We start from the raw sequence: 15,649 nt of genomic DNA on the forward strand, positions 1-15,649 counted from the left end.
ATTTACAACAGAAGGCATCAGACATCTAAGTCCTAGGAATAGGAGCTCCTCACGAGCTGAACTTGTCACTGTCACTTCTAGGTCCCCCATGCATGAGCTGAACTTGTCACTGTCACTTCTAGGTCCCCCATGCACTGGGACACAGTGGGCACTCAATAAATGTCTGTTAAACTGTATTCCTTTTATTATGGAAAGGTATCGCTCAGGCTCTGAAAGGCCACGGATTTACTGCATTTTTTCTTACCTGCCAACTAGCGAAGACCACAAAGGGCTGGGGTGGACCAGTAAAGCAGAGGTAATGAATAAGTCATTTCTAACAAGGCTGGTTTTATAGGCATCACACCTCTGCTGGGCCAAACGGGCTCATTTTAGAGGTGAAATCTATTCTGCAAGCGCGGAGACCAAAAGAAAGCCACGGACAGCCCTGAAAGAGAGGGAGGCTCTCCGGTCGGGGCCCAACCCCGGCTCCTACTCCAGAGGCGCTAGCTTCCACTGACAGGGCGCGCGGGTTTGCGTTCAACATCCGTCGAAGTCTCCAGGGCCTTCATTAAGCCTGCCTGTGTAAAACGCCCGCCATTTGTCCCAGGCCAACACAAACAGGCTTCTGACAGAGCGGGGACGTGGGCTGCGAAGCCAAGAAAGCTGTGTGTTGTGAGCCCAGGGTATAAGTGGGAACGCCTGTGGGCGGCCCTGCCTGGCTCACTCTGAGGTGGCGCATCCTGGCTCACCTACTCGCACACACACACTCACACTCACGCACCCACACACAGATGTCAACGTCCCCTCCTCCACAATGCTGAGGAGCAGCAGGCCTGGAGTGCCAGGCACAGGACTGATTTTGAGGACATCGCAAGGCCCCATCCATCCTAAACTATCTGCCCATCCCTTGTGGGCCTGGCCTCGAGCTCTCTGGAGCACTGTGTGTGGAGGTGGGAGACCCCCGCCCAGAAGTGGGTCAACAGCTCTGTGACCGACCAGCTGGGAGACACCAAGAGGCCCTGCTTGTCCTGGCCTCAGTCCTTCCATTTCTAAAACGAGAACACTGGAACATTCCTTTCAGCTGGGACATTCAAGATGCAGCGTCAAGGTTTATTGTTTAGTCCCAAATGTTTAACGCTCGGTTAAAACTCTTAACAACATCTCTAGGATTCCAAAATTAAAATATACATGGAAAGAGAGAAGTGGCCAGTCTTGAGAAGGATTCTGAGAAGGCTGAGCGCTTCCTATTCTAATCCACTTATTTTAGCAAAAGTCCATTGGTTCAAGTGGCTGTCACCATGACGCTCTGGAAAATTCAGAGAATCCCAGGGAACAGCGCCTTGGTGGGGAGCGGGGAGGGGCGCAGGACACTGTCCTAAGCGTGCAAGGAGACGGCGGAGCCACATACAAGCTTTCAAAGGAGATGGTCTAAGAAGCATGCGTTTCCCAAAGTACCACGAGTTCTCAGGAAGGAACAGCTGGTGGACAACCAGCGTGTACTTGGTGTCGTTTCTAAACGGGAAAGCGCGTTAGTAACAGATAAAACTCTTCCAACTTTCTCCCGAAGCTCCATCTTGTCGGTCTGCCTCAGGCACATCGACAGCAGACTCTTTTAAACTGTTTAACCTGGTTATTTACAAAATATCTGCTATACCTTGAATAAGGGGTGACAGAGTCGGATTGGACTGGGCAGCCAGTCCGAGCTGGGTGGGCTGTATACCGCTGGCCTGTACCCCGAAGCCTCGTGGGTCCCCCAGACACAGGAGCAGAGGAAGTGTTTCACAATACATTAGAGTTTTGGAAAAGCCAAAATGCTTTTTAAGTGTTCAAACAAGACACACTTACTAAATGCCTACTATAGGAAAATACCGGAAAAGAGAGACAGAGATTAACAACATATGGTCCTTGCCTTCAAATGCTCTTGTATTACGGTTTAGTGGGGCAGACGGATACTCACATAAATAACACGATGGCATTTGTACAGTATGTACAGTTTTACCAAAAAAAAAATTCTTATGGAAGCAAGCGATCAGAGCCAAGGTCCCGCGTCACCATGCTCGAGTCAGAAAGTTGAAAGAAAACGTGTAAATCCTAGACCCAGGAAGGGTCATTGGTGGAATTTTCCTAGATCAGGGGATAGAATCGCTTTGTTGGGCATAAAAGATCAACTAGTTGTGGCGTTTAGATGTTTTAAGTTCCAAAATTTAGGACTTTTAGATATGTCATATTGTAAGAATTTTATACATGCTGGACCATGTGAAGATGGGGTGTGCCCACAGCCTAGTAAGGTGAAGACTGGCCATCCAGAACCATGACAAACCAGTAGGGCTACTGGTTTTACTTCAAATAACAAGCCCAGGGCCAAGTGGAAACTAGCACCACTCTCTTGCCAACTCCTAGAAGCAAAAATGCAGACGCTTCACGCTCTCACAAACAACTTACAGTTAGTTCTGTGGCCTGTGTATCAATTAAAGGCAGTGACATATGCATCTTTCAAAAAAACTGAACCTTCTTTATCAAAATGTGGCAAAATATTAATGAGGGGTGGATGCAGGTGAAGGCTACACGGGATCTGTGCACCATTCTTTCACCCTTTCTTAGGTTTTAAATTTTTTTTAAGTAAAAAGTTAGGGAGAAACAAAGGGATTGGCTCCAGAAACTCTAAGGCCCCTGCCAGCTCCGACAGTCGCTGTATCTTTGTTCCGCTGTTAATCCTGGGATCATCAAAGATGCAGGCTTTGTAAAAAATAATAATAATAAAAAATAAAAATTAAGAAATCAACCACCACCAAGAATACCTTTAGCGTTTCACATCTTAGTTGGATCAGCAAAACCCTTCATGCTGTCTGCATCCGGGCAGGGATGCTAAGGCCACTTCAGGCAAGAACACCTCCCTGAAAAACCAGACTTTGATTGCCATGGACGGTTCCTCCAGAGGCCTGGAACCTGAACAGTCCAAACGCAGGCCACACTTTCCCCAGGCACAAACCCCAGTGCGTTCCATGGAGTTCTTCAGTATATGTGGAATCAGTGTATTACTAACAGCTTACTGGCACTGAATGAAAAACACACAAGTCTTAATCTTAGGTCTTGAACCGAGTCCAGGTTCTACGTAATACCTGGCTGGAAGGGATACAGCCGTAAGCATGCTTGGTGACTGGAGGCTGTGTAGTGAGACCTGAGTTCTGAAACCAGGATTGGTAGCTTAACAAAATTTACTGGTTGTAGAAAAAGTAAACTTGCCTCTGGGGAGGTGAGCTCAGCCACACCATTCTGACAGCAGCCCCTGGTGGCCAGTTTAGTGAAAAGTATTGGCTCTGATGCTGGAAGTTCTGACCTCGCCTTAATGAAGGTTGCTGCAAACCGACAGGCCATTCTAGGTAACAGCTGGTGGGGGGGGTTATTAGAGAAGCAACAAAAATCCAAACTAAGGTGCACCTTTGAGTCACATAAATTGCCAAGTCATTAGGGTACCTATTGCTTACATTAAAAAAAAAAAAGAGAGAGAAAGAGTACTGCTTTCAAAAGGAGGAAAAAAGTGAGAATTTACTTTAAAAGGGCAAGATAATAATACAAGGCAGATAATACTTACCTTAGTTTGAAAGTTAGCTCCTTTCTCAATTGTGTAGATAACCCTTAAACATTCAAGGTGCATGGATTCTTACAAAATAAAGCATTTTCTCTCTACTTCCCTATATACCACCACCTGGCAGACTAATTTCCACGTATATATATGGAATTGCTCCATGAGGCAGAAACTTCCCAAAAATGCTGGTATCATTCATTCAGAGATTAAAATAAAAGAGTCAACATGGTAAGTGAGGCCTGAATTCTGGTGCCACAGATTCACCCCACTTCACTGGATATAAACAGAAGGATGCTCAGAGGCTGACAGCCGGCTTCAAAGGTAGCGAGCCGTAGGAAGGAGAAGTCACTAGCCTCAAGCCGACTTCTTCGTAAGGTGCACTGTGTCCTCGGCCATGAGAGAAGGATCTGGAAATAATCTGCTGGGCAGCTGCTCTCATCAACAAACTGTTTATTGGAAGAAAGTGGCTGGGTCAAAGGCTAAACACCAACCCGAACCAAAGCATACAGAACAAAAATCAATACCGTCCCTGCTGACAAAACCAGGACTCCGCGTGCAGAAAAGAGGGCGGGAACCTCGCGGGGAGTTCTGAAGGGACAAGAGTCGGACCAAAATTCCCGTATTTCAATGTGCAGGGTTGTATTGCATATTATTACCACTGGTTATTTGCCGCTATTTTCAGAATGGCCTGATAACAGGAGCTAACATATGGCATTCAAAACAGCACAGAAAGGAGCTTTCCAAATCACTTCCCCAAAAAGTTACAAATCTCAGTGCCTCCTTCTTGCATTAGTTTTATAAAGGGACCCACATGCTTATACACAATGCATGGATAATACTGCCCATCTCTAAATATGTCCTGTTAGATACTGGAACATGACTGGATAAGAGATTATATGAAGGAATTCTTTTACTTTAGGTGTGACAGTCGTATGGGTTATGTTTTTAAACAGAACCCTTACCTTTTAGAGACCCATACTAAAATATTTACAGATGAGAAACTGGATACAATACCTGGGATTTGCTGCAAAATAACATAAGAGGAGGACTGGTTAAGAATCGATGAAATAAGATTGGTCAGAACGGAAAATTGTGACGCACGGTGATCAGTACACAAGGGTGCATCACATGGTTCTGTTTATTTCTGTATATTTGAAATTTCCCATGAAACGTTTTCTCTTACTTGTGTGTGCAGTTCAACAATTACTACAAAAAAGAAAAAAATGTTTTCTTAAATATAAGAGAGGAATTAACCTACCAATTCCCCATTAATTCCCCATAAGGACATATATGCACACCACAGACTTACTAGGTGTCCAACATGACCATTTTCAATCAATGTCTGAAAATGAGCTGTTAAATTCTCAGCCGAACACTGGAGAAGTAGAAAGAGACACTCACGGTGTCCGCACTGCATTAGTGATCCACCAAGCCACATCTGTCACAGACGGTACCAGACGGCATTCCACAGTTTAATTGCATTATGGAGCATGAGGACATATAGGAGCTGGTAAGAAAACCCAATTGGCATAAATAATAGGGACCATGTTTTTAAAATACCAATTTAGCACACAAACTTTGAAAACACAACTTCTTTGTAAATTTGAAGCTCCTATGCATTACCTTTATAATTCTTAAGTTAACAGTAAAATTAATTTGAGAAAGAGCCTGAAATAAATAGAGCAGAAAGCAAAACGTTCTTTCATTGTGCTTAAATTAATTATGGCAAGGTACCTGTCCACCATTTCAAATTGTTCCAGTATAAAGATGAAAATGGTAACAATCACAAATTCTCACAAAAGACTATCTGGAGGAACTGCTTAAAAAGTTTAAAAAAAATTTTTTTTCCATCTCATTGCTTCGCTGGGACCAGCATAAATACTACAAAGTCCCTGAAAGGCTGTGAAAAGTGTCTCATTTACCCTTTCCCAACAGAATGGCGAAGGTCTGGTCATAAGAATTCAATGACAGTGGTCTGTCCTTTAAAAAGCTATCTTCTGTGACAAATTCATTCAGCCAATTCAAGACACCACACCTAATCCCACCAACACGGAATGAAAATACACACAGACAGGAGAACTTTGAAAATTACAGACCTTTGACGCCTAAAGCATTTTGTAGACTAAAAAGACGCAGAAAAACTTAAATCATCACATCTATCAAGGTTGCCTATGGAAAGCAACAATATAGAGTAATAATCTAGGCAATGCTAGTCAGAAAGAGTCTGGACATTTCCCACACGCCCAATTCCCAAAACAATGAATCATAATTTTTTAATTTATGAAACCACAGTTTGATCTTTTCTTTTAAAAGCTATATTTCCTCATTTACCGACATTAAAAATGGGAAGGGGGATTGGGGTGCCATGATTCAATTACTCTTGAATAACTGCTGTATGTAGGATTCATTTTTGCTCAACAGAAGAAAACAATTTGTCAAATACTTTCCTACGGCATAGAAAAGCAAACCTTTACAAGTTGTCTTAGAAAGCCATTCACTTTTAATTTTTCAAACTTTTACTTTGCCTGCAGGAGGCAAGTAGATTTACACTCAAAGTTTTTACAGCTCGGTGCTCAGGAAAGATGAACGGTCCGGTGATGCGTCCGTTCAGAATCGGGCGATCCTGCTGACTGGTGACGGTTGATGCCAGCCCACTTTCCCAAGAGATTTTATTTAGAACTTGCATTTAAACCTCAGAGGTGCAAGAAGCAAGTGATAACATAGTCCCTCTCTTCATTCATAAGCCCTGTCTCTCCACACTCGGACACACAGACAGGAGAACTTCCACCTCCACAATAAAATTAGGTCGTAAATCTCCATGTGTCAGTGGGAAAGTACATGTCCTTTTTAGCAAAAATCTCTAGATATTATAACCTAAGTCTTCTCTCATCCTCAGAAGTAAATGGGAAAAAGACCTCTCCACAAAGAGAGGTTCTAGTTTAGCAATCTTATGTATTTTCCTTAGTTTCAGTTAAAGCAAACATATGATTATGTATACATATGTATATATATATATAAAATTCAAGTTAAAATTACAAAGACTCAGGGGCTGGCCCCATGGCCGAGTGGTTAAGTCCGCACACTCCACTTCGGGGGCCCAGGGTTTCGCTGGTTTGGATCCTGGGCACAGACATGGCACTGCTCGTCAGGCCATGCTGAGGCCACATCCCACACAGCAAACCAGAGGGACCTACAACCAGAATATACAACTATGTACTGGGGGGCTTTGGGGAGAAGAAGAAGAAAAAAAACGATTGGCAGCAGATGTTAGCTCAGGCGCCAATCTTAAAAAAAAAATGAAAAAAATTATAAAGACTCAAATACCGCTAAAAAAAATCAATTAAAACAAATACTCTAAAGACTCTAAGTTGTTTTCGTTTAAAGCCTCTTCCTCAATTGATCAAATGGGGTCTGATCTCCAGAATTTTGCATGAGGAATAGTATCTCCGACATTCAATAAGAACCAAAATTATAAGCTGTACTGCAATATTTCTTCCACTGATTACATTATTAAACCAAAGCCTGGAAACATTTTAAGAAAGAGAAATACTCACAACAGAAGCAGAAGAATAATGTAGAATTGTTCCAGAAACACACAGCACCTGGAAGGCTATGCATGGCCAAACTAGGCACAGGAATGCCTAGAAGGATGCTCCACTCACAGGGAGCCACAGGGGGCTGAAACAAACAAAACTAAGAAAGCAATTAGCATTCTATTCTTATCTCCAAGAGAAAGAGACTCATGGACAGACAGACAGACTAACCTTGGCTGAGCTTTCCTGCTGCCAAGCTGGCCTGCTTTCATGAGGAAGCCGAAGAAATCTCCGCCTCACCCCGACCCAGCCTCACTGCTGAGTTCCAACACAGGAATACCACCAGCCGGGTACCCTGAGTTGTCTCTACCCTTCCCACTTGGGCAGGGGAAGTGGAGGATTAAGGATCATTCAGGTCCACAAACTGCCCATCAGTTTTGAAACCCCGAAGCACTCTAAACATTTTTTCAAAACAGCACAATTCTTGGAGCGATATTCTCAAATTATTAGCAGGAATGGAAACAAAATGTGCTCCTGAACTATAATTCACATCCCCGAAAACTGCAGGAGAACATCTATCCAACGGTATTCAGGGCTCAGACCCCAACATTCCTGAACTGACATGGCAGCTCCACAGCTGGCAGAACCATGCTCCAAATGGTCCTGCTGTCGTCACGGAGTGCCTCGCGGCCATGCCCGCCTCAATCCTGGCCCTCAGCTAGGCGCCCGATCGTGAGGGCCCTTTGATCATGCCCTCTAACCTGGCACTACCTACCGTGGGCATATTCCCTGGGATGTATTTTTCAGACTTGCGAGACAAAAATCTGCGCTTAAGAACGTTGCAAGACTTCCGCGAGACAGCTTCAATCGACTTCCCCAGGAGGCAACGCCATAATCCATACCCGCTCACACATGGCAGCTATTAGGAGCTGGTGCAGAAGACAGAAAGCATTTGGTCTTAGAGGATTTTTTATTCCAAAAGAGCCTGGTTCCCATCCACAAATCTGTGACTGCACGAGCAGTGGATATAAATAGTCTAAGGAAATAAAACTGCCTTTCCTAGATCGGCTGCTACCCCGAGAAAGACACCACTGGAAAAGATGTTCCCTCTTGCTGGGGACCCACTCACCCCAAGTAGCCAGCAAGAGGTGCAACAGAGAGAAAACCAAAACTACAACAGCACCAAATAAAAGCAGAGAACAACCAAAGTTGTGTCTGTTTTTCCCACAGCATATTATCAGTCTCTGCCTCGACTGCAGTCGAGAAGGATTTACTCTGAAGGAGTCCCTTTGGAATATTCCTGTAGAAACAAGATTCAAATAAAAATACAGTACGTACAGTAGCTGAAAAGCCTCTCCCCCACTAAAATAGGATAAAATAAAGGCAGCTAAGGAAAACACCACAAGTCTTATTTCTTTGGCATTTCAATGTCAAAACTCATCATGTCCCCTTTGCCATAGGTATTATGTTTGATAACAGGAAGTCAGTTAAAATGAACAAAAAATTTCCAGTTTGGGTGAAGGGTGAAGGAAGAAAGAAAGGAGAGAAAGAGGCACATGAAAGACCCTTAAAAACATTCATAGTTATAAAAGCTTTTAAATGTCTGCTTTAATCTGCCAGCTGCTCTGTGGCTGGTGCGCGATGGTAAAATGCCGCCACACCACCACATCAGCCACATGTCAAAAGCTATTCAGGGCGCACCTGGAAGTCTGCGTTTCTCTCTAATTTGGACCTCTAAAAATTATTTTTGAAGTTGTATTTTAAAGGAACACAAGAAGTTTCTCTCTTACTGTACACTCAAGATTCAGAACTAGGATTAAACGAGGGAGGGAGGATTCTGTGCCAAAAAGAAGCCAAAAAAATGGAAAGTGAAGTGTTTTTTTTTTTTTAATTGGAGAATTCTAATTAACTCAAAAAACTACGTGAGAAACTCCACAGCCCCACAACCCAGTGCTCCTCGGAGGGGTGAGGACCCCTCCCGGGCCTTCCCCCGCCCTCGTGGCCACTGGGAGATCCAGATGAGGTCCTGACCCCTGGGAAGGCACCTGGTTAACTATAAAGCAGGCTGCGAAGATGAGAAATTATCTCTTGTTTTCCAGAAACTTCTGCAGCAAGGTCTCAGTTAGTAGCCACTTGGATGCAGGCTAAACAAAGGTCGGTTCAAGGAGGAGGGCGTAAAAACCATGTGGCATGATTTAGTCTATGTTTCTTCATAAAGCAACCACATCCAGAAAGTAATTCCCCACGTGGAAGGGAGCACACGGCAGTTTTCTGACACGTTTACAAATATCAAAATTATCCTTACCAACAATACCTGTTTGGGGAGGGGGGAAAAAAAAAGTTTCAGGGAAAGTAATTTGAGGTGGACTGGAAATGAAATGTTATACTGGTCTTTGTTTTTAAGCACATATGATCCAACCCATGACTCCCACCCTACCAAAATTACACACGCACAACATGGTGATTTCTGCCCGGTTGCTTTAATAACAAACCCCGTTGTCACTTCTTGTTAGGGTCACATCTTGACCCTGAGGCAAAGGAACTGAAGCCCCTCATGCAGGACTCCCACCAACATCCCGCCTGCTTCTGTCTCTCAGGTTACCCCCAAATCATTAGCCACCAGTCACAACACGCGAAAGAATCCCAGCTTTGCAGTTTCGGAAAGAAGCGCACGCTCTCCAGGGGGGGTAGGGGAACACAGGGGGCAGGCTGTGCGGTCCCACCCTCCTCCTCCAGCCGCGCTGGGGGGATCCAAAGGGACCCGTTGACAGCCGGCTCTGCAGGGGTAGAGTGGTGGCTGAGGCTCGGTCCCTGCGTTCAGGTTCCAGTCGGGTCTGTCCAAATCAACAGCTGCCCCTCTCGGCACAAACCCCTCGTGGTTGTGCTGCACGCCCTCTTCCTTCCTGCCACTTCCCTGGCAGAGAGAAAAATGGAAACGGAGCCCAGAGAAGGGGAAACAAGAGGATGAGTTTCTCACTTGGACTTTAGGTTCTGCAAGGGAAAGAAGTGTTTCTTCTAAAAACTCAGCATCGTTCACAAACACACTTGCGTCCCCCACAGTAAACGTGCATTCCTGCGAAGTGCACGTCACCCCCAGTGGCGGGAGGTTGGTGTGGTGGCTGCCTGGTAATCTCGTGCCACAGAACCCAGCAGTCGACCATGTAACGTGCTCCTGAGTCTCGCTCCACCCATAGCTCCAGAAAGGAGATCATCTGTTTGAAACGGCTCACTGTGTAGACGCCAGCACGTATACGGCCTTCTTAGAGAAACAGTTCCATCAAGAAACTGCTACAGCTAAGCAGGGGCGGGGGCACTTGAATTACAAGCTCCCACCAGGAGCACCTCCCACCCACAGGAGCAAATGCACTGCCGAGGCCCAGAGTCATCCACATACTAACACGAGAGCCACAACTTAACTTACCAGTTGGAGCTATAACTAGTCATGCACCAGAGGAAAGTCATTCACTAACAAAGCCAATGCTTTTTAAATAATATTGATGTCAAATATTAAATAAACCATCAATATTCACATGAGAGTCCTTGCCTTTTTTTTTTCCTTTTGAGGAAGATTAGCCCTGAGCTAACATCTGCTGCCAATCCTCCTCTTTTTGCTGAGGAAGACTGGCCCCGAGCTAACATCTGTGCCCATCTTCTTGTACTTTATATGTGGGACACCTACCACAGCATAGCTTGCCAAGTGGTGCCATGTCCGCACCCAGGATGTGAACCGGCGAACCCTTGGCCACTGAACCAGAACATGCGAAATTAACCGCTGTGCCACCAGGCTGGCCCCAGAGTCCTTGCTTTTTAACATTCAAATTTTGACCATTTATAGAATGCCTTCAAAGTCCAATGACATACAGTAATTTGTTTTTTTAATTTTTAATAACTGGCTTTGCTTATTATTAAAAATAATACGTGCATTATAGAAAATTTGGAAAATACAAAGAAAGTTTTAAAAGTGATTTTTAAAAATCATCCTTGGGCCCGACCCAGTGGCACAGCAGTTAAGTTCAGACATTCCACTGTGGCGGCCCAGGGTTCGCCTGTTCAGATCCTGGGTGTGGACCTACACACTGATTGTCAAGCCATGCTGTGGCAGGTATCCCACATATAAAGTAGAGGAAGGTGGGCACAGATGTTAGCTCAGGGCCAGTCTTCCTCAGCAAAAAAGAAGAGGTTTGGCAGCAGATGTTAGTTCAGGGCTAATCTTCCTCAACAACAACAACAAAAATCATCCTTACGCCCATCACCCAGAAATATATCCTATATATACTGTATTTCTTTCCAGTCTTTTCTCTATGGGCATATGCCTGTGACATACGTGTGCTCTTGTGTTTTCCGGTTTGCTTTAACTTAGCGTAATTTTGCAGAGGCCCGAGTTTTAATCCTGCCCCTGGGCGGTTTGATTAAATGGGAAGACCCTCTGGTGAGAGAAGACGTCCAACTCAGCACCCAGAGCGTGCACCTCCACAGAATGTTGCTTCCTTGTGGTGTCACGCATGGAGATGCTCATGAAGTCATTACGTGACTGGATTTCACAGCGGAAATCACAAGCTACTGTGGTGTCTGGGTATCGCTGAAGGTCTCAGAACATATCCCCAGCAAACGCCAAGGGTCGACTGCACTCTGCATTAGCCTTTTTTCCCTACTTGGATCACCATACTATTCTTTTCCCTTTATATCGCAGTAACATGGCAGCACACGGGTGCCTTGTAAATCTTCTGTGCTATTTGCCATAAAGAGCGAGTGTCTAGGCACCAAACCGTATAAACACAGCTGGTCCGCTGTAGAACTATTTAGATAACTAGTGTGTTTATTTTCTGCTTTCATGTTCCATCCTATAACAGTACCTAGTACACAGTAAATGTTTAATGAAAGATGAATATTATTAACCGTGACAGTGAAATAATTTCTACAGGCCCAAAAGAAAGTGCCACCAACATAATGGAAAACTCCTAAATTATACTATGTGAAACTGATGGAGAGAGAAAAAATTAAATCTCTGAAAACTGCTTTGTGGTTCCAGGGCGTCTGTCCTTCAGGAAGCCTAGCTCAGCAGCGACACCGTGTGGTGAGATCTTTGATTCCCAACAGCACAGAGCAGGAAGCAGAGAGCCAGCCCAGGCATCTAATTCCTAATGCAGGTGATGAACCTAAGGATGATGGACCGCACGTAACAGATGATGGATGCTAGGATGCCAAGATCCTCTCCAAGTGACTTACTTCCACGAGGATCAATGAGATCTATTAAGAAGGCTGCAGGAAAGAAAGCCAAATCGAAAGTACGACACAATTCTATTCCCAATCTGTCATCTAAATAAATTGAGCCCCCAGCACAACGGCTAAAAGGTGTTCCAAAATGTCTCGGCCTCAGCATCAGAAGAGCAGGAGGAATCGCCCAGCTGCCTCCAGAAAGAACATCACAGTCAGCGAACAGCAACCTTCACATTCATTCGCACACTAATCCTTCAGAGAATCTGTGTTCCAGGAAAACTTACTCTGAAACCCTGAATTCTTACATTTCCTTCTATGGCAGATTCAAGGTCTTCTAAAAGGAGTTAATCAACACTAGGAAATGAGCATCCAGGGACCGGCCCCGTGGCCGAGTGGTTAAGTTCAGGCACTCCGCTTTGGCAGCCCAGAGTGTCACCCGTTCCAATCCTGGGCACGGACATGGCACCGCTCGTCAGGCCACTATGAGGCAGCATCCCACATGCCACAACTAGAAGGAACCACAACTAAAAATATACAAACTATGTACCAGGGGCTTTGGAAAGAAAAAGGAAAAATAAAATAAAAAATAAAAATCTAAAAAAAAAATAAGAAATGAGCATCCACACAACAATCATATACTCACTCACTCAGTTCCTTGGGCTCCCAAAGTAAAAGGAAATCCAGGACAGAAAGAGCTGGGAGGAAAATGTCATCCACAGTATAGACACCCAAGATCAAGCAGACCAAATGGAGGACCCAAAATGAGAAGTGAGCATTTCTGAAGTGAGCACTCTTTTCTGAACTTCTTATGTCATAAGGGACCACAAGGCTTAGAGTCCATGTGGAGTGTTTGTTTATGTGCATATAGAACAAATATTTGCCTTAATCTTGTTCAAGCGTTTCATTCCCATGGTTTGTGAATGTGGGTGCCAATCAATGGGGAAAACGTATGCCCCCCACCTCCAGGCAGTTTAAGGAACCAAAGGACAAAAATACGAAGCATCCGGGGCTGGCCCCGTGGCCGAGTGGTTAAGTTCGTGCGCTCCGCTGCAGGCGGCCCAGTGTTTCGTTGGTTCGAATCCTGGACGCGGACACGGCACTGCTCATCAAACCACGCTGAGGCAGCGTCCCACATGCCACAACTAGAAGGACCCACAACGAAGAATATACAACTATGCACTGGGGGGCTTTGGGGAGAAAAAGGAAAAAAAAATAAAAATCTTTCAAAAAAAAAAATACGAAGCATCCACTGTGTGTGTTAATATAAACAGACACGCAACACAAAGGCTCTGCTCAGGTATTTCAGGTCATGCCCGTCGTAAAGAAGCGTGAGAAGAGCCCAGAGTTCAGACCTCTGCTCACAGGAGAGGAACCTGGGGTCCTCTTCCCTCTCCACTGCTACGTCCAAGAGTCAAGAGGTGTGAGTCCCAAGACCAGCATGGTCAGAAGAGTTCCCGGGAAAGGTCAGCGGGCACTGCCCAGGGCAAGCCCGGGTCCCTCTCGCTCCCTGACCTCGGGGCAGGCAGGCAGGCACCTCCTCACATGTCCGGCCGCACCCCTCCTCGCTCAGGACAGGAAGGAGAGAGCAGGTCCAGGAGAGTGACAGTCACATGTCCCTGGGGGCCAGAAACCCTCACCCACATGGCTCGGCCCACCCCTCCAAGGCGGGAGGTCTGGAGGTGGGTCACCTACGGGAGTGGAAGCTCTGAGGACCAGCCTGTTTTGATACATTTTCATAAGCCCCAAGACACAGCTGATGCTTGTCCTTCTGTTAACCGAACACGCAAATCCGACATAAACGACATGGAGCTCTGAGTTCCTGCAAGGAAGGTACAAAAAAAGTCACATCGCTAACTCCCAAGAGCACCCAAGAAAGAGAGTGCAAATTGGCCAAAAACGGGGCAATGAAAACACAACAAGAGAATGTTTCTTAAATAAAAAAAAAAAATCATCCATTGCAATATTATTAACTTTTAAAATTAAAAATATTTCCTGCACTCTTTTTAGACACCAGGCATTTGTCAGGCATAGTTTACACCTACAACTTATTCAAACTCTCAGCCATCTAATAATAATAAGAGTAATAATAATAAAAGTAATCATAGCACTATCTTAGAAATAAATAATACAATTTACACAGAACTCTCACGTCTATTATTTCATCTAGTCTGCAAATAATCCTATAAGGTACCCTAATCCTATATGCTCTCAGGTTTTATATCTCTCTCCTCCAAGTGAGCACATCTCACCCAGAGAGCTCACAGCTCGCTCTCCTCTGAAAAGTAAGTTTACTAAGGGACAAGGTACAACCCAAAAGAGAACTCCTCCTCTTTTAAAAATGCTGGGGTATGGGGGGCTGGCCCCGCGACCGAGTGGTTAAGTTCACACGCTCTGCTGCAGGCAGCCCAGTGCTTTGTCAGTTTGAATCCTGGGTGCAGACATGGCACTGCTCATCAAACCACGCTGAGGCAGCGTCCCACATGCCACAACTAGAAGGACCCACAACGAAGAATGTACAACTATGTACTGGGGGGCTTTGGGGAGAAAAAGGAAAAGAATAAAATCTTAAAAAAAAAAAAATGCTGGGGTATGGGGCTGTCTGGTGGTGCAGTGGTTAAGTGCGCACATTCTGCTTCGGCAGCCCAGGGTTCACCGGTTCGAATCCCAGGTACGGACATGGCACCACTTGGCACGAATGCTGTGGTAGGCGTCCCACATATAAAATAGAGGAAGATGGGCATGGATGTGAGCTCAGGGCCAGTCTTCCTCAGCAAAAAGAGGAGGATTGGCAGCAGATGTTAGCTCAGGGCTAATCTTCCTCAAAAAAAAAAAATGCTGGGGTAGGAGGTATCATTTGTTCTTTTCAAGGGAAAGCAGGTAAGTCTGGTGTTCAGAGTCACATGGACTATTAGGTATTTGCTGAAACTGCTCGGTTACATCCTTAAACTCACAAATTTCCCTATTTAGGGGAGACCACAGAAATAGACCCACAAAATAATTGGCCACAATTAATAAGAAACTGATAGCTGGGCAAAGAAAAGGGATCGGCGATAACCGCCCCTGGAGAATCCGGCAACCTGCCCAAAGCAGGTATCAACCACAGGCATCAAATGCAGAAACAGGGCCGGGAAACCTCCTGAATACACTCCCACCTCCCTGAGCTTTTCCCTTCTGGATACAGCTAAAAGATGCAAACGGAGCTCCAGAGCCCCTCTGCCACCAGATGGCAGACATGAGCACAAACAAAGCGAAACCCGTGGTTTTCCCTTCCGAAGATTCGCCAAGAGAGAGGCCCAAATCAAAACAAAGGTTTTTAATCCCAAATGAATAAACT

The 15,649-nt window shown here is 45.1% G+C and overlaps 1 protein-coding gene across 7 annotated transcripts in view; it reads right to left on the reverse strand.

The window, feature by feature from the left end:
* HLCS (holocarboxylase synthetase) overlaps nucleotides 1-15,649 on the reverse strand; it is a 202,022-nt gene that overhangs the window by 151,779 nt on the left and 34,594 nt on the right. The gene's annotated exons all lie outside the window — the stretch shown is intronic.

The sequence above is a fragment of the Equus asinus genome, chromosome 18 (genome assembly GCF_041296235.1).
Source record: "Equus asinus isolate D_3611 breed Donkey chromosome 18, EquAss-T2T_v2, whole genome shotgun sequence".
Taxonomy (NCBI): Eukaryota; Metazoa; Chordata; class Mammalia; order Perissodactyla; family Equidae; genus Equus; species Equus asinus.